Source organism: Lepus europaeus, chromosome 16, assembly GCF_033115175.1.
Source record: "Lepus europaeus isolate LE1 chromosome 16, mLepTim1.pri, whole genome shotgun sequence".
NCBI classification, from domain to species: domain Eukaryota; kingdom Metazoa; phylum Chordata; class Mammalia; order Lagomorpha; family Leporidae; genus Lepus; species Lepus europaeus.
In genome coordinates, this window is record NC_084842.1 from 63217639 (window position 1) to 63238174 (window position 20536).

Genomic DNA, 20536 nt, shown 5'->3' on the forward strand with positions numbered 1-20536 from the left:
CTTTCTATTCATTATTTATGCAATATACTGACATTCTATTGGTTCATAAATACCCAGAATTATTGAATGTTGAGTAATGCAAGCATATCTTAATTATAGTTCAGTTGTGTATATTGCTTAGTGCATAGTCTACTCTATGTTTTATCAGATATTATGGAATGATATAGAAAATAAAATCAGTAAGATAGCAGTAAAGAAAACAAAAAAGCATGTTAGCTGTGACTAATTTTCCAAAACTCAAATTTAAAAGTCAAGGGCTTTTAAATAAAACATTTAGCAACCAAGTCATCTGCTGCTGGAGAATGGAAAAATGAGAATACTTCTAAAAAGTCACCCCACAAAATTAGCGGCTTTTATATGTAGAGGAAAACCAAGTGGCAGATTTCTGCAACTCCACATAGTACCACTTAAACTTTCAAAAACACATTTTGGGCAAAAATATGTTTCCATAATTAAGTTCAGAGATAATATGGGAATAAATTATAACACTTTCAGGCCATGAGATAAATAAAGTGAACCAGCTGTGTTTCACCTAATCTCAGACGGAGAAAAGACAAGACCATCTGCCAGGGCATCAGGTGAAGTGGGCTTTCAGTCATGAAAAGTTTATTAGACTGGAAGGACCAGAGATGACTAAGTCATCATTTAAATGAACATGCACATAGATGCTTCAAATTAATCAAAACACACTGGATTCATATCTGTGAAACTAAATCCTTATCCAAATGAAAACTCAAAGGGAACCTAGTGCATTCCTTCAAATATACATTTGCCCAAAGTGTAAATTACAAGACTGTCAAGGCAAATTGTATTACACATTATTTTGACATTGTGGTTCCATAATATGTTTCTAGTTAAAGTGTGTTTAGCTAGAGAATTTAATTGGATCATTGCTGATAATATTAAAAATAGATTGCTGGCCGGCGCCGTGGCTCAACAGGCTAATCCTCCACCTTGTGGCGCCGGCACACCGGGTTCTAGTCCCGGTTGGGGTGCCGGATTCTGTCCCGGTTGCCTCTCTTCCAGGCCAGCTCTCTGCTGTGGCCAGGGAGTGCAGTGGAGGATGGCCCAAGTGCTTGGGCCCTGCACCCCATGGGAGACCAGGAGAAGCACCTGGCTCCTGCCTTCGGATCAGCGCGGTGCGCTGGCCGCAGCGCACCGGCCACGGCGGCCATTGGAGGATGAACCAATGGCAGAGGAAGACCTTTCTCTCTGTCTCTCTCTCTCACTGTCCACTCCTCCTGTCAAAAAAAAAAAAAAAAATAGATTGCTAATCACTAATCCAGGTCAATCCCTATTCTCTATGGGATAGACCATCATGTGTAGATTTTAATAAGTTTTCAAAGAGAATCTCATACTTATCAAATTTCAAGAACTATTGTCTACACTATAGTATAACCTATTATCCTCTGATATTATATAATTTTTAAAAATTGTTCTCTTTATTATGAATTACTCCTGTGCATAGTGTTATTTCTACTTGAGATCAAAATACTCTCTATATAGTTGCAATAAGTTGTGTAACAAACCTTAACTTTCCTAAACAAACCTTTATTTCTCATATAGTTACAGGTTGTATGAATCACTGAGAAATATTTTGGTTCATGTAACAGTCAGCTGGGTTTGGTTCCAGATTTTAAAGCAGGTTGGAGTCTGTTCCATGTCCTCATTGTGGGGTCCACACTGAAGGCACAGCAGATACCTGGCACATGTAGGTTCAGACACTTCAGGTACACACACACACACACAGGAGCACACGCACATAGAGTGACTACTCTCTACAAGGAGGCTTTCTTGCACGTGCTGTTGGACTTCTTTACCACTTATTTTGATTGCACAGAACGATCTTCCCCAGCGGATTTTCTACTTTTTGCTTCTTCTTTTTAAAATTCGTAAGCCAAATGTCATCTCTGCAGAGCTCTCCACTGACCATCTCCATTGTCCCAATTCGTTCTTTACTACATCTTCCAATCCAGATTTCTTCCTAAGGGAACAATTATTTGGTGTTTCCTATTTATTCTTTTATTTTATAGCTGATATTATTTTTATTAAGATGTACTTTCTGTACACAAAAATGCTCAAAATATTGAGAGTATACCTTGTTTAATTTTGAGAAAAAAAAATCTGTAAAAACACATACGCCAATCCAACAAATACGTATGAATATTTCCTCAAGCTACAAAAATTCCTTGTGTCCCTGCCAAGCAAACCAGGCCACTATAGCCATCTACTCACTTGATTTATATCACCAGTGATCATTTGTGCCTCATATTTAATTTCATATAATTGGAAGCCTGCAGTATGCACTATGTAACAATTGCCTTCTTTCACTACCATGCTTTTGATATTCGTAGATATTGCTTTGTTCATCAGCAATTCTTTTTGTTGCTGTTGTTATTGTCAAATGGAATTCATTGTATAGATACAATATAATCTGTTCACTAACTTGCTGGCTAGTTTGATTTTTTTTCCAGTTTTGGTTATCATGAATGCAGCTGCAATGGACATATTTGCACATGTCTTTTTATGGACAAATGCTTTTTCCTTCAGATTATATATAGGAATGGAATTGCTAGGGCAAAGAGTTTTGTCTGGATAACTTAACTAGAAAATGTCAAGTAAGATTTCAAAGTAGTTGTCTCACTTTTTATTCCCACTAGAAATCTATAAAAGTTGATTGTATTATATCTTTGCTAAATGTTACTTGAATAAATCAATATTTATTTATTGTATTTATTGTATTGTGCTATAGTTTTTTAAATTTTATTGTAATTATACAAGTTTCATGTATTTCATATATAGATTTAGGAACATTGCCTCTCGCCAATGCTCCAACTCTTTTTCCTCCTCCATCTCCCATTCCCACTCTTAATTTTTACAAATATCTATTTTCGGTTTACTTAATGATGGTAAAGTTAATTCTACACTAAGTAAAAAAGTGCAACAAATAGTATAAAGAAGAAAAAAAAAACACTGTTCCTCAATGGAAGACAAGGGCTGTAAACAATCATCGACTCTCAAAACGTCCATTTCACTCCAATACATTACATTTCAGTAACTCTATTAGTTACCTCAGATCAGTGAAAACATATGATATCTGTCTCTTTGGAACTGCTTATTTCACTAAGTATAATGGTTTCCAGTTGTGTCCATCTTGTTGCAAAATACAGGATTTCTTTTTTTTTTTTTTCCACAGCTAAGTAGTACTCAATAGTGTATATATACACCATAATTTCTTTATTCAGTCAACAGTTGATGGACATCTGGGTTGATTCCATATCTTGGCTACTGTGAATTGTGCTTCAATTAACGTGGGGGTACAGACTACTCTTTTATATGCTGCTTTATTTTTGTTTGGGTAAAGTCCCAAGAGTGGGATGGCGGGGTCATATGGTAGGTCTATATTCAGATTTCAGAGGCGTCTTCCTCAGTGGCTGTATCAATTTACATTCCCAACAACAGTGGATTACTATACTTTCTCTGCCACAGCCTCACCAGCATATCTTCGTTGATTTCTGTATGAGAGACATACTAATTGGAGTGAGGTGAAATCTCACTGTGGTTTGATTTGCATTTCCATGGTGGCTAGTGATCCCCAGCATTTTTTTATGTATTTGTTTGCTATTTGAATTGTCTCTCTTGAAAAATACCTGTTCAAATCCTTTGACCATTTCTTAATAGTAGATGTATATTCAGATTTCTGAGGTTTCCCCATGCTGTTTTCCACAGTGGCCGCACCAGTTTACATTCCCACTAACAGTGAATTAAATGCATTTTTTTGTTGTGCAAAAGCTTCTGAGTTTGATGTGGTCACATTTGCTTGGTTTAGCTTTTGTTGTCTGTGCTTTGAGGATCTTGTCCAAGAAGTCATCCCCTACATCAATGTTTTGGAATATTTTCCCTATGTTTTCTTATAAAAACTTCATGGTCTCAGATATTAAATTTAGCTGTTTGATCCATCTTAAGTTGATTTTTGTATGTGGTGAGAGGTATGCGTCTATATATAAACACATAAAATAATATATAACTATTATGTAAAATTATATGTATTAAATCACATATATAATTTATATAAAATATATATATATATATATATATATATATATATATATTTTGGCCAGCACCATTTGTTGAAGCAATTATCCTTACTCCAGTATATTGTCTGAGTACTTTTTTTTCAAAGATAATTGGTTGTATGTACATGGATTATTTTCTATTTTCTCTATTCTGTTCCACGGATCTATGTATTGGTTTTTGTGTCAGTAGCATGCTGTTTTAATTACTATGGCTTTGTCTATGCTTTGAAGTCAGGTAATGTGATGCCTCCAGCTTGGTTTTTCTTGCTCAGAATCTCTTTGCATAATCAGAGGAGTCTTTTGTGATTCCTTATGACTTTTAGGATTCTTTTTTCTAATTGTGTAAAAAATATCATTCTTATTTTGATAGGATTGCATTTAATCCCATCAATACTTTGTTATTTAGCACTTAGCATTTTAGATAAAGAGTTCTTTATATGAATTTAGATTACTTTTAATGATTTATTTCTTAGACTTTGACAAAGCTTCTTGTTAATTTAGGGCAATTTAAATTAAGAACTAAACATTATGGATTGATGGAATGCATTCCTCTAAAATTCATATATTGAATTCATATATTGAATCTAATACTCCACCTGATAACAATAAGATGTGGGGTCCTTTGGAAACTGCTTATGTCATGAGTGGTTGTAATAAATGCCATATAGAAAAATTAAAGAAGGCATGGGTATGCAGTATGTTAAAGTAGAATAACTTAATGTAGGTTGGGAAATTCAGAAGCCTTCTGTGGGTAGATGAGTAGCAGATAATCTAAGAGACTGGAGGTAAGATACCAGATATAAAACAGGCATTTGAGGCAGTGTAACTGCACAGTATATGGCTTTTCCATAATTAGTCAAACTAGTAATACCCACATATAACACAGTCACCTCAGGCATGCCTGTAATTCATAGAAATGGCTTTTCTTGAACAAACAAAAGGTATATATATATTTAACTGTTAAATATCCAAAACTCTATATTTGGATAATATAGTTAAACTCAAAGTGAAAAAATACTTGTTTCAGTTGCTATGTGGGGGCAAACTGTTGAAATCTTTACTTAATATATACTAAACTGATCTTCTGTATATAAAAAGAATTGAAAATGAATCTTGATGTGAATGGAAGGGGAGAGGGAGTGGGAAAGGGGAGGGATGCAGGTGGGAGGGAAGTTATGGGGAGGGGGAAGCCATTGTAATCCATAAGCTGTACTTTGGAAATTTATATTCATTAAATAAAAGTTAAAAAAAGTCTGTGGGAAAATGGCATGAAATAATAAGTAGATTTTGGTGCAAAAATGTTTTGAAATCCATGCACAGTCTATAAAAATATACATTTCCATGAATTTCTTGAAGATCCCTCATAGGCATGAATTTCAGTTTTTAAATTTTCACCAAAATGTATGTATTATTTAATTCAATTTAAAAGATTAATGAAACTTCCACAGACTTCTTGAAGTACCCTCATATCTTCTGACCACAATAAAATAACGTCTGAATCCACTTGAAAAAAAATATAGTTAAACTCTATGCCTTTTTGTTTTCTGAAAATTTGAAATGAAAATAGTATACACATAGTTTCATTTGTGAGGAAAAATAAAATAACATCCCTAATATTAAAAAATATTAAAAGTGCACATGCTCAGAATAAACATTGACAAATGTTAGCTCCTATTATTATTATTAGTAGTAGTAGTAGTATTAGTGGTGGTAGTGATACTAACTGCAAATATGTGTTTATTCTCCCATACATTTGGCTCCAAATTTCTTCCATTTGTTCTTCTGCTATAGTAATTAGATGGCTCTGTGAGATATGTATTTTTAAGGTCATTTTAAATACCATGGTGTTTGTTTCTAGTCTTGTAGCTTGTAGCTGTTTTCCACATTTGTAATTAATTCTTTTTAAAAAATAAATTATAAAGTTTTTTTCCAAAATATATGTTTACATTGTCTCAGGGCGAATATTTTCATTTCTAGTTTATGGTTTTATTATTATTTAATATTTTTTATAATTTTATTCAAAACATCTGTTGACTTTCTATTCAATATTCCTATGAATTAAAAAAGATACTTGATAATTTTTATGTTCAACATCTGAGAGTTCCTCAAAAAGTTAATGGAAAATCTATATTCCTAAAAGACTATATCTGGATTTCAAGAAAATTTTGCAGTAGAAGGAATTTGACAAAGGTACAGGAGGTACACGTATGTACAGGAGCCCGAGGACTTGGGCCATCTTCTACTGTTTTCATAAGCCGTAACAGAGGGCTGGATTGGAACTTGAGCAGCCAGACTCGAACTGGTGCCCATATATGATGCCAGCAATGCAGGCAGTGGCTTTACCCACTACTCCACAGTGCTGGCCCCTCTCTCTACTATTTTCATGGAGAATTTATGCATGTCTTAATAAATCTTTCTTGAATATTTACAATAAATGTCTCTTGGTAATGGAAGAAAATTGTTTTTGATGAGTAACTAGTTTGCATTTGAAGCTTATTCATGAATATGTGTATATACGCATCTACATGTACTCAAGCATGCATTTTTATTAATTTTTAAAACTTCATTTGTTTTTATTTTAACTGGAAAGATATAGAGAGACAAAAGGACAGACATACAGAGAGATCTTCCCTCCAATGGTTCATGCCCCAAATGCCTGTAGCAGTCGGGGATGGGATAGGCTGAATTCATGAGCCTGGGACTCAATTCTGTCCTCCCACAGGATAGCAGAGAGCCCAGCACTTGAGCCACTTCCTGCTGACTATCAGGCTGTGAATTTTCACGGAGGTGGCTTGAAGTCAGTCACTGTGATATGGAGTGCTGGTATTCTAAGCAATATTTTAATGGCTATTACAAATATCCACCATTTTATTATAATTTTTACTAAGTTTTGATATCACAGGTGTACAAAGTGAGGAACAGAAAAGTTGCATTTCTTTTCTGTTCTAAAGTTATTTCAAAATCCTGGAAAAAATATGCTCTTTTTGAAGACTTGAAAGTAGTTGTCTACATTTAATGGTCCTTTTCAATATATTTTAAAGTATATCCAGATTTCTCTGAAGATACTTTTGAAAATTTTCTTTTTTTTTTTTTTTTTTTTTTTTTTTTTGACAGGCAGAGTGGACAGTGAGAGAGAGAGATAGAGAGAAAGGTCTTCCTTTTGCCGTTGGTTCACCCTCCAATGGCCGCCGCGGTAGCGCGCTGCGGCCGGCGCACCGCGCTGTTCTGATGGCAGGAGCCAGGTGCTTCTCCTGGTCTCCCATGGGGTGCAGGGCCCAAGCACTTGGGCCATCCTCCACTGCACTCCCTGGCCACAGCAGAGAGCTGGCCTGGAAGAGGGGCAACCGGGACAGGATCGGTGCCCCGACCGGGACTAGAACCTGGTGTGCCGGCGCCGCAAGGCGGAGGATTAGCCTGTTGAGCCACGGCGCCGGCCTGAAAATTTTCATTCAGAAAAGTCCACTCAAGGATTGCTTATCTACTTATTGCAAGGTGTCCGGCGTGTAACAAATCTTCCCAGGCAGAGGAATCAATTAATTCACGGGCTTTTGTTGGGATTCCGCTCCCGGGAGAGGTTCCCTGGTCCCAACAGAGTGGGGGCCGGGGAAGTTGCGTGTCATGGATTGGGAGGGCTCCTTTTATAGATTCAGGGCATGGGGGTTAAAGGTTGAGGCAGGTCTGATTCTCATTGATTGACCTTTAGGCACCTGCGGGGACCTTGACAATGATTCTCCATTCCTGGAAGTATAGGCCTTCCCTCCTTGAGGATCGCAAAGCTACCACCTATAATAGATGCTCAATCATAAACTAATGTAATCAGTGAACAACCAATTCAGCAGTTATCTCAATAAAATTAATTCAATCATCACTGTTATCTAACTAATATATAGTCAGAAACACATCATATTGACTAATTAATATACATGCTAGTATTTCTGTGAAATATATTTTGTAATTGAGAAATTTCACCATGTTAGCGCTAGTTCCCTTTTTTCTTCTTCTGCTCACAAGATTCTTGGAACATTACTGAGGCTTTACAGTAAATAAATGTGGTAATGTCTATTTTGGACTTTCTGAATGTAATCACCACAGCTGTGTTTTATTTCTGGGAGGCTTTCATTTTTCAGCTTATGAAATTGTAGGGAAGATGATGAGATAAGTAGAAATAAGTAAAAGCTCCAACTCAAGGATGGGAAACATTTTGCTCCTTCTCCCTAACAATAATGATAAAGAAAATTTGTTTTTCCCCTGATGGAATGGAATTCTATGATAGAAACAGTAACAAAAGCATTGAATCACAATACTTTTTGAATGCATATACTCACTTGAAATTTTTGAAATTATCTCAATAATCTTCACCTAATCATGTTGTTTGGGGATGCATAGAACAGAAACAAGACATATTTCTAACAACTTTATCTATTTTTGGAAAACAAAAATTGACTTATTTATTTCTCAGCATTAATAAAAGAAAATGTCATGAAATATATCGATTTAATAATTAAACATAGGCATTGCACACATTATTTTCAGAATAAAAATAAATGACACATTAGAAAATGCATTTTTTTACAATTTATTAATTTAAGTCCCAGCCCTGTGGCATAGCGGGTAAAGCCGCCACACTCTGGCATCCCATATGGGCGCCAGTTCGAGTCCCAGCTGCTCCACTTACCATCCAGGTCTCTGCTACGGCCTGGGAAAACAATGGAGGATGCCTCAAGTCCTTGGGCCCCTGCACTCATGTGGGAGACCTGGAAGAAGCTCTGGCTCCTGGGCTTTGGATTGGAGCAGGTCCGGCTGTAGCAGCCAATTGGGGAGTGAACCAGCAGATAGAATCTCTCTCTCTCTCTCTCTCTCTCTCTCTCTCTCTAACTCTGACTTTCAAATAAATAAATCTTAAAAAATATTAATTTATTTGAAATTCGGTGTGTCTGTGTGAAGAGAGAGAGAGAAAGAGAAAAAGAGAGAGAGAGCTAGAGAGAGAGAGAAAGAATCTTCCATTGATTCCTTCACTCTCCCAGGATTGGGCCAGTCTGAAGTCAGGAGTCAGGAACTCCCAGGATTTTCATGAGTGTGGTGGGAATCACAGTACTTGGGCCATCCTTGCTACCTCCATGGCACGTTAGCAGGAAGCTGGGTTGGAATCTGAGTAGTGCAGACTAGCACCAAAACTGTGATATGTGATGTGTGTATCCCAAATTGTGGCTTAACCTACTGTGCCACAATAATGCTTATAGAAAATTCTTTTATGATTGTCCTGCATCTATCTCTTGCCACTCACATCTAAGTCCATTTTATTTTGGAATCTAGTTATTTAATTATATTGTATCAAGAGAATTGAAAATGAATCTTTACATGAATGGAAGGGGAAAGGGAGCGGGAAAGGGGAGGGTTGCGGGCGGTAGGGAAGTTATGGGAGGGGGGAAGCCATTGTAACCCATAAGCTATACTTTGGAAATTTATATTCATTAAATAAAAGTTTAATAAAAAATTATATTGTATCTTTTTTTTTTTTACATTTTAAGCTTTTATTTAGTGAGAAAGATGCATAGGAGAGTGAGAGCTTTATTTAAGGGAAAGAGGTGAATGGGGGTCCATACCAAGCACCAGGAACCAGCCACGTGGATGAACATCTAGGCCAGGAAGCCTAGAGCACATGGCCCGAAGGCCATGCGCCCTGGAGGCGCAGGGCTACAGCAAGCCCTGTCCTGGCAAGAGGCCAGGGAAGAAGAGCAGGCCTCGGGCACACTGTGCCCTAGGCTTTTAGCCCGCTTCCAAAGGGGAGTGGTTAATTAACCTGATTGGCTGGTGGGCACCCAGGTGTGGCCAGGTAGGGGGGATGAGGACACACAGGGGTGTGGCGAAAGTGTGGTCTTCCAGCTCACAAACCTAATAGATTTTAACCTATATGCCCGCCCACTTCATTCCCCCCTCAGAGACTCCATCCCTTAATCCTAAGGGAAGTTGATGGACATTGAATCATCTCTTCTGTAACTGCTTCCTGCTTATGAGGGGCGTAGTGCAGGCCCTGCCTATCCAGGGTCTGGAGGTCTCTGCCTATTCTAACAAATTTGCTTTGTGAGCTGGTGCAGTCTTGGTCATTGCCAAGGTCTGTGTCACCTGTGTGGTCAGTTACTCCCAGAAGTTGAATTCTGAAACATATAAGTTGTTAATTAGTATAAGCAAAACTGGAACAAAACCAATTGTAAGTGGGGTGCCCCTTTAGATAAAAACAACGTATCTTACAGATTCCCGGATAGTGGGTAGTGGTAGGCTGAGCATAACTATTTATGTGTAATTTAAAATTTACCAAAATAGTAAAAAATATTGCCAATTTCATATGATGCTTTAGAACCTTGTCACTCCAGAACCAGAGGTGAAGCGCCTATCTATTCCCTTTGATCCAGCATGGAATTTTGTGGTTGTTCCCATAAGAATCTGGCAGAAGTGAAGTTATATAATATCCAGGAATAGGTCATTACATCAGCAGACTTCCCACTTGCTTCCTTTCCTCAAGGTAATTGCCCTTGAAATACAGCTATCTAAGCTTACTTGGATGTGTAGTCTTGGCTACATGGACTGGAACCAAAACCCCTAGGCTGTATCCCCAAATGAGATCTCAGCTTATAGCCAACTCTGCCAGCCCTGTGAGCAAACTATCTTGGACGCAGATCTAACAACACCTAACTGAATTGCCTCAACTGATTTTGTATGGAATAGACCTTTCTCCCATGCTGTTTCCAAATTGCACATTTGTGAGGAAAATAAATTGTTTTTTATTGTTTTTAGTTACTAAAAACTGAAATTGTGCTTTTGCAATGGATAATCAGAGTGGAAAAAACTTAAAAACCTTCAGGAAAATATTCAAATGCCAGAAATAAACTCAAAGGATGTTTAGAATCCCACAATGAGTATATTAGATTTAGGCATTGTATTAGAAAATCTGTTCACCTCTTGTCATGTTTATGAATAGTCCACTATTTTCCCCAGATGTATGTGAGATATGTAAGGAATTGTATATCAAGTAGGAAGAATCAAACTCTGTAAGACAATAGCCATAACATAGCCTTGACTTCAATTTGCAAAAACATAACCAAACATAGGAAATTCTACCTGATCCTAGTGCTCCCAGAAGGCAGGTATGGTGATGAAATCTGTACACCACAACCCAGGGTTTTTGTTCCCTATACCAACAGTTTCATGACAAAGAATTTTTCTTTGTTCACTATGGCAAGGTCAGATACAGACCTCCAATTACCAAATCTGTCTCTTAAATGTTTGGGTTGTCTGTTTACACAAGCTAATCCAGACAAAATTAATGCAATGGTATTCACACAATTCCTACTTAAAGGCCCCTCCTAAGAATGCAATGATAACAAAGCAAAATATTCTCCAAACATCCGTCTAATTGCTCCATTCTATCATCTCATGCTCACATTCCCAATTATTTCTAGCCTTATTTGCTACTCCTCTTTATAAAACAAAAGCCCCTTTCTTCCTTGTTTTTGAAACTACTATTGTTTGAATGCCTCCCCCAATACATTTTGAGGTGTTGAGAGGAAATTTAATCCAACTATGGTATTTGGAGATGGAGCATTGGGAGGTAAACAAGGTTAAATGAGATCATAAAGTGGGGCTTTAATTTAATGAAACTCTGATTTTAGGAGAAATGATATGAATTGGCCTTATGAGGAGAGAAGGGAGCTCTGTCTCACTTTGTGATTTTACTCCATCATATAAGGACCCAGAGGAAAAGCCCTCACCAGATGTCAAGCAGATGACAGCACCATGCTCTTGGACTCCAAAACCATGAACTAGAAAAACCATTATATTTATAAAGTTGCCTTTCTATGGTATTCAGTTATAGCAACAGGAAATGCGTAAAGCCAGATGTCTTTATAGATCTTAGAGTAAGTAGAAGATTCCTCCATCTTGTAATAATTTTTGTGCCCATATTTCAATAGTCTCTTGTCTCTATATAAAAAGTCTTCAAATGAAATCTTCCTATTTAAAACTAAGTCTGGAGTATTTATCTTGTGATACAATTTATAGTGATAATATTTAAGAAGCTCCAGTTCTTACATGAAGGATGATCAAAATAAATGATTATCTCTATCTGATACTGCACTCTATATGATCTATACAATATTGAGCTTCATAAAGACATAAAATAGATCCTTTTTCTGTTAGAGAAATGTATGATCCATAATTACAAATGGAACCAATATTGTAACAGTGAGGAAAGAATAGGACAAAAAGACAAATATGGCAACTCCCTAATCATTTCTCTGGATAGTTGATCTGGAAACCTCCTACTCATGGTTAATACTTTGTATATTCTGCGGAATAATTTTTCCTAGAAAATCAATGAAAAACAACAGTAAGGCATGGAACATGTACCAAGAACAACCTGTATGTAGACAAATATCATAATCAGAAAATGAAAATTAATGTATTAATTATCTTTTGTTGTGTTTAAAATATGTACAAACATAATAATGCACTCTGACAAGTGGGTTCAGCAATTCCAATGTTGTTATGCAATGAGAGGAAGCTCAGCACAGCAGAAGGTGTACCATCCACTACCTGTTGAACAATCACTAGATTTGAGTCCATGGCCTGGAGCTACTAATTGTCAGACATTTGATATTGAATAGTGAATTCTCTATTCACCTCACACAAACATTAATTTGCATGATCTGATCTATCTTTTTATTATCCAATATCTATCTATCTATCTATCTATCTATCTATCTATTCAATTCAATTCAAGTCCATTCAAACACACACAATACAATGGGTATAGTGACATATTGCTAATGTGTAACTACTAGCTTCATGATTTTTAATGTTTGCCAATTTGTGTTGTGTGAAGACTCTTATCACTGACAATTTTAAATGGCCAGTAATTCAACTATGATCCAGTGCTCAATTCAGTATATATGACAAGTACTTGTATAGTGTTTCACAAACTTCAACATCTCATGAAAAATATATAGCATGAAAAATGCATGGAGTTAAAATACTTGCATCAAAATATTTTACCTTTTTTTTATGTTTTCCATGAACTTTACTCATGTGTTTACTTGTATGTTCATGTGTAGTTAGGTATGTGTGTGTGTGTGTGTGTTTCTATACATATGTATGTAGGTATCCAGGCTATACATTATATATATTATATATTCTGCATATATGTTATATTTGCATGAGTGCTTTAAAAAACTGAGAAACAACAAGTCCATGCAAAGTTGTAAATACAGAGTTATATTTTGGATTTTTCCAGCTAATTGAACAATAATTGACAAAACTGTATTTTATATATATAAATATATATTTAAGTATATAATTTAATGCTTTGATATCTACATGCATTATGAAATGTTACCACCATCAAGGTACTTAATGCATTCATTACTTCCAATAATTTTATTTTGCTTAGTGTTGAGGACATTTAAGATCTACTCTATTCATCAAATCCAATATACAATATCTTATTTACTATAGTCATCATGCTGTATGCTATCCCTCTAGGACTTTTTCAGCAGACATAACTGAGCTTTTATTCTCTAATTAGCATCTCTTTCTCTGAGCTCCCCTCAAACTACTAGCAACCATCATTCTATTCTCTCATTCTAATGCTTACTTCTCCACATTCTATATACCAAAATGTATAGATGTTCAAATTCCTTTTATAAATGACTTAATATTTGTATATAAATTATCTCATATGCTTTAAATATTAAACAGATTTTATAATATTTAATAAAATGAAACATTATATAAATACTTGTCATTGTTATATTATTATTTATGAAAAAATAGCATATGTTAAATACAGATGTATTTATATTTCTGAGCATTTTTGATTTGTGGTGGATTGAATCTGAGAAATCCGTGTACGTGGAAGGTTAGATATCACATTTTCTTCTTCATATGTGGAAGGATAGATGTCACATTTTCTTAAAGATTATTTTAAATGTGGTATTTGAAAACCATGTTTAAAGTGGTTATTTCAATTGAATTGAATAGAATGACCATACACATATTTAAGTGGATTTTTTTGTTTTGTACTATTTTCATAACTTTATATAATTATAGTTTTGTATTTTTGTTTATATTTAAGATAAACAGCACTGTAAATATGGTTTAGTGATTGGTAGAGCCAAATTAATTAATCATCATTTCAAAGAGTTATCTTTTGTACTGTGTAATAAGAGCACGGAAATTTACTCTCACTACATTCTTAGTGTTCAATACAATACAGTCCCCAATCTATGCATTATAGCTACAGAGTTATTCATCCTACATAACTGCAGCTTTTCACTCTTTGATCTACATACCACCTTTTCTTAATCATTCATCTGTTGATGGGCTCTTACTTTGGTTCCAAATCTTGGCTGCTACAAAATGTGCTCCAATGAATGTGGGGTGCAGGTATGTCTTCAATATACTGATTTCATTTCTTCAGAAATATGGTCAGAAACAAGAGCTCCAGTCCACATCCTTGCCGACACTCATCTTCTGACTCTTTAGTAGTAGCCATCCTAACAGGTATGAGATGGTATCTCAAGTAGCTTTTTACTTGCATTTTTGAAAGTCTTCCTTTGAGCAATTTTTATCCATTTTTTAAATTGGTTGTCAGTGATACATTTTTAAAGATTTTTTTAAAATTTATTTGAAACGCAGGGAGATAGAGAGAGGGAGAGTGAGAGAAAGAGAAAGAAAGAGAGAGATCTTCCATCCACTGGTTCACTCCCTAAATGGATGCAATGTCTGGAGCTGAGCTGATCCAAAGCCAAGAACTAGGAGATTTTTCCAGGTCACCCACATGGGTTCAGGGGCCCAAGGACTTGGACAATCTTCCATTACTTTCCCAGATCATAGTAGAAAGCTGGATTGGAGGCGGAACAGCTGGGACTCAAATCAGCACCTATATGGGCTGTGGGCACTGCAGGCAGCAGCTTTACCTGCTATGCCACAGTGCTGACCCAGAGTGATACATTTTGAATAGAAGATTAAGCATGTCATTTAAAATTCAAGATCACAGGAAAATGAAAGCTTAAATGAACTTATCAGAAATAACCAATAATAAAGTATGTAATTATTATTCTCAAATTGATACTCAAAATATAATTTAATCTACTAGTATTTACATTTCTAAATATTAGTATTAGTATTAGTTTCTTTGCTTTCTCAAATACCTCACAGATTTCATGTTCTACATAAATCTATCGTAACTTTTTCCATGATTTGAGTCTGAATTACTGCAGTAAATTTAACTTCATATACCACCAACCTAATAAGACAGTGATAAAATTGGATGTTTTGAATTTGCCTTGCAGACAAATACATGTGGGGTTTATAAAACCCAGCAACAGGATGTAGCCAATAGTTTTACTGCATGTACTTAAGCCAGCATTGCCAGTATAAGAGCTAAGTGCTTTGGAAAATTGAGTAGATTTTTTTTAAACTAGGGGGAATAATAAATCTTTGCATGATATACCATAACCTGTACTATTTTAACACATAGTCATCCAAATGATTGATTTTAATAGATTTACATGACTTTGAATAGCCCTTGTCCCGACAGTTGAGGACCAGTTTTTTTTGTTGTTGTTGTTCATACTATTTATTGAACTCTTTAGTTAGTATAAAGTTAATCTTCTGTGTATAAAGTTAATTGAAAATAGATCTTAGTAAAAATAAGATTGGGAATAGGAGAGGGAAAAGGAAGAGTGGTAGGGGTGTGGGTAGGAAGACCAGTAGAGTCGGAAGAATCACTGTATTCCTAAAGTTGTATTTATGAAATGCATGCAGTTTGTATTCACCAAATAAAAGGTTTCCTTGGAAAAATAAATACAAAAATGGATTTACAAAAATAGCTATGATTATATTAAACAAAATCTGAGCAGATGTATATGAAGCTACTTCAAAATATTCATGATATATATAATATAATATATATATAATATTATATGATAATATATATATATATATATATATAATTTAAAGATATTTATTTTGGTCCATGCATAAAAGGAATCTTCAATAATTTCATGATAAAGCTGTATTCTGAAAAAACTGAATGGATTTGAAAAATTTTCATCAGAATCACTTATCTTTTGAAACAGATCTTATTCACTTATTTAATTGAGAAGCAGAGATATAGAGAGACTGAGGGAGACACAAAATAGTAGTTCCCATTTGCTGGTTCACTCTTCAAATGCCCACCACAGTCCCTAGTAGAAGTTAAAATTGACACCCGGGAATCAATCCAGGTTCTCACAGGGAGACAGGAGTCCAATTACTTGAGCCAGCTCCCACAGCTTCTCATTGTATGTATTAGCAGGAAACTGTATTCTGGAGAACAGGTGGACTCAGAAACCAGGTTCTCCAATAAGGGATGAGGGAATCACAACTAGAAGGCACACACAAATCCCTGAACTTATCTTTTCTTCATGCATCACTTTTAAAATTAAGTTTGAAAGACAGAAAGAAAAACAAACAAATTGAAATCTCCCACACACTAGTTGATTCCATAAATGCTTCCAATGGCCAGGACTGATCAAGGTGAAGGTGGACACCAGGAACTCCTGCGGTGGCAGAGACCTACTTCTTGATCCATCACTCGCTGACTCTCAGGGTGCACATTTGCAGGAAGCTGGAAATGAGAGCAAAGCCTGGACTCCAACTGAAGCATCTGACGTGGGATGCGGGTATCCTAAAAGACACCTACCACTTGCCCCTGATTTTATCATCTAATTCCACTGTCCGTGAACTTTTTGAAGTTCCCTAGTATAAGTATAAAATTAAGGTGACTTATGAAGCAGCTCACATGCTGCAACATTTAAGAAAGCATTTTTTCTATTTTTATGATTTTTTGGAAAATATAATCTTATTTTTGTGTTTTCATAAATACACTTACAAAAGAGTGAGAGCAGAAATCAGTCTCCATCAACAAGAAAAAAGAAAAGATGATAATTTATATAACAACACACAAGGGTGAAAACATGAGTGAAAAGGAGAAATTCTTCAGAGGCAATTTTTGGAAGAAATGATCATTGAGTACATTCAGAGACTGCAAAGAAAATAACTCTGCAAGATTTTTTGTTCACACATTTGTATTTTGAAGGAGTGGAATGGCGGTCAGTTATAGTTCTAGGAATGTCCAGTCCTTTCCCTTTCATTGTATTTAATTGTCTTCATTAAGGTGTCTATGAATTCAACAATAAGCAGTTGTTCTAGAAAGTGTTACTAAAGAGGAGAAATATTTAAATGAAAAAGAAAAATAAAATGAGACTAGAGAATTTCAGCAAGATTTTTTATTAAAAAACAAAACAAAACAAAACAAAAAAAAACAATGGGGCCAGCGTTTTGGGGCAGCAGGTTAATGTCCTGGCCTGAAGCACCGGCATCCAATGTGGGCACCAGTTCTAGTCCAGGCTGCTCCTCTTCTGATCCAGCTCTCTACTATGGTCTGAGAAAGCAGTACAAGATGGCCCATGTCCTTGGGCCCCTACACCCACGTGGGAGACCTGGAAGAAGCTCCTGGCTCCTGGCTTCAGATTGGCGCAGCTCAGGCCATTGTGGCCATCTGGGAAGTGAACATTTGATGGAAGACCTCTCTCTTTCTCTCTCTCTGCCTTTCCTCGCTCTGTGTAACTCTTTCAAATAAATAAATAAATCTAAACAAACAAACAAACAAAAAACCTTGGCAATGTGAGAAATCCCATTAAAAGGGAAGATAGACTGCTTTACTGATGGTAAATTCTGAAAAGTCATTTTAATCAGTAGGCTTCTTCTGTTTTTTTTTTTTTTTTGATTTATTTATTTGAAAGTCAGAATTACACAGAGAGAAAAAGAGAATCAGGGACAGAGGTCTTCCATCCACTGTCACTCCCCTGTTGGCCTCAACAGCTGGAGCTTCGTGAATCAGAAGTCAGGAGCCAGGAGCTTCTTCTGGGTTGCCCACACAGGTGCAGGGGCCCAAGGACTTGGGTCATAGTCTATTCTTTCCCAGGCCACAGCAGAGAGTTGGATCAGAAGTGGAGCAGCCAGGTCTCGAACCGGCGCCCATGTGGGATGCCAGCACTGCAGACAGCAGCTTTACCTGTTATGCCACAGCACTGGCCCTAGATTCTTCTATTAAGAAATTTCACCCCCTGCCTCCTCTCCTGTTCTTACCAACTCTTCAATGCTGTTTGGTTTCTATTGGGAACTTCTTTCCTCTCATTGAGAGGGCTGAGGTTTATGGTTCTGAGCTGTCTACGTGTAGGGCATTTAGTCAGCTAAAAGAGGAGTACATAGCATGTTTAATAATTTGTGATCTTCTTAGAACTTCTGAAATCAACTACTTCAGACTAGTGGGACTTAATTCAGAAACCTGTGATTTTAACAAACATTTTGAATGATTTTATGGACCATTTTTGAAAACCACTAGCCTAGAGGAAGTTTGAAGCCACCTGTCCTATGCTCATTCCAAATTTGTGGGAATACTTCATTAACCTTCTTCCTAAATCCAGTTAACACCAGCAAAATTGCTTAATTAATACAAAGTATGGTATAGATTGGGTACTTGTATCTTTATCCTATTTTAACTTGGATGTAATTAATATTTAATTTTTTTCTAGTAGAAATGCTTAATGAAAATTGGTCATTTGCTTGAATGTAGCATAAGAAAATTAGTGAGTATCATAAGTGTCAGAATTCCTAGGTTTAAATCTTGACTCAGGAACTAATTAGCTTTTTCACCTTGGGCAATTCACTTAAATTTTCTCTTGTTTAAAAATTAATTTTCATTATATAAATTATAAATGAATATGTTATCCTCACATAAAGGAAAATTGAAATATTACATTTAGAGCTAAATTTCTCTTTGACAACCACTCTCATATCTTGTTCTATCCCAGAGCTAGTGATAATTTCATTTTTATTTATCTATAAAAGTATATTTAGCTAAATAAGTTAAAAAGTAATGATGCGATTATATGTATGTTAATGTATATAGGCATACCTTATAGAGGGCATGCTACCTTATGTTTTGTTTATAATTTGTTTTTCTATTCAATAAAATATATTCTATTTTTCTATATCAATCCATTGTAAGTATATTAACTTGACTGCTCTATAATATGTTGTAAAAAGGATAACATTTAAGTTATTCATCACTCTTTTATATATTTTTGTTCTTTATTGTTTTATTTATACACCTATAATACATAAAGTACCTTTGTATAAATTTCCTTTTTAACAAATGTAAATGCCCCTCTGAAGTATATATCATAGCCTGTATTTAGAGAAAGAAAGAATACATGCATCTTAAATCTGAATAAAAAGAGTCAAATTGTGTTCCAAAGTTACATAATCAGATAAAACTCCTAGAATCTTAGCTGTGTAACTGCAGCTCTCAGGTTTGTTCTTAACTGTATTAGCGACAAAATTATCCTATAGCAATCAGCCAAGCCACAACTCTTCCTTAGAAATTTCACTAGTAGCTCCTGAACTTTTGATTGGATTGGTTTCCAACTCACCGGCCTGCACATGTTTATTAGAGTCAGCAGAGTACTTGCTCCTTCACACTTTCCATATCTAATATTAAGCAGTATGTCATTGGTGCAGTGGACCAATATGATTATCTCTAGAAAATGGGCAATGTTTATAATCACTCTCATCTAAATTATTGCAGAGAGTGCACATACAATGTATAAAGCAGCAAGTTCAAAGTATAAGCTATCTCTGTCAGATGCAAACAAAATTATTTAGGATATTTTTAGTCTAGCTAAATGTAGAGAAAAAGAATCATTTCCCAGTTCATTAGCTGCATTGCAGTTCCTATAAACTGAATTGATGGGCTACCAAAAGAGACCACATTAGGAAGAATAGTAAGTTATTCTTATTATAATCATTCCTCTACTTCCCATTACTTGCTTTGGCTACAACAAAGAGTTAAGCATGGATGTGATAGGAATCACCTTCTAAGTATAATTAAAATTTTTGACTGCAGCAGAAAGAAAAAAATTTATAACTACTGAATAACCAAGGTAGCATTGGGATCTATATGAAGTGCCTTACTAAGATTAGATAGTTACAAGTATTTTTATTTAGATCAGTCCAGTCCTGTCTTCTCATCCTCACAAGCCTCACTGAAGACTCAGAATTCTTTAAATATATGACCTTTTAACTGAATTTAAGTCATGTAATTAACTGTTGCCACAACTGAGGAAGCCAGAACAAGAAGCTGTCCTATTTTTTGTAATGGTTGCAGGCACAGAACTGCATGTGGTAACCCCCCAAATAAAAATGTGTTATTGAAAGGAGGAATGGAGACTGGTGACCATGAAGTAAACCAATCAAACTACCAATTTCACTATTTCATGAGAGTTTCTTTTTTCTTTTCTTCTTTTTTTTTTTTTTTTTGACAGACACAGACAGTGAGAGAGAGAGACAGAGAGAAAGGT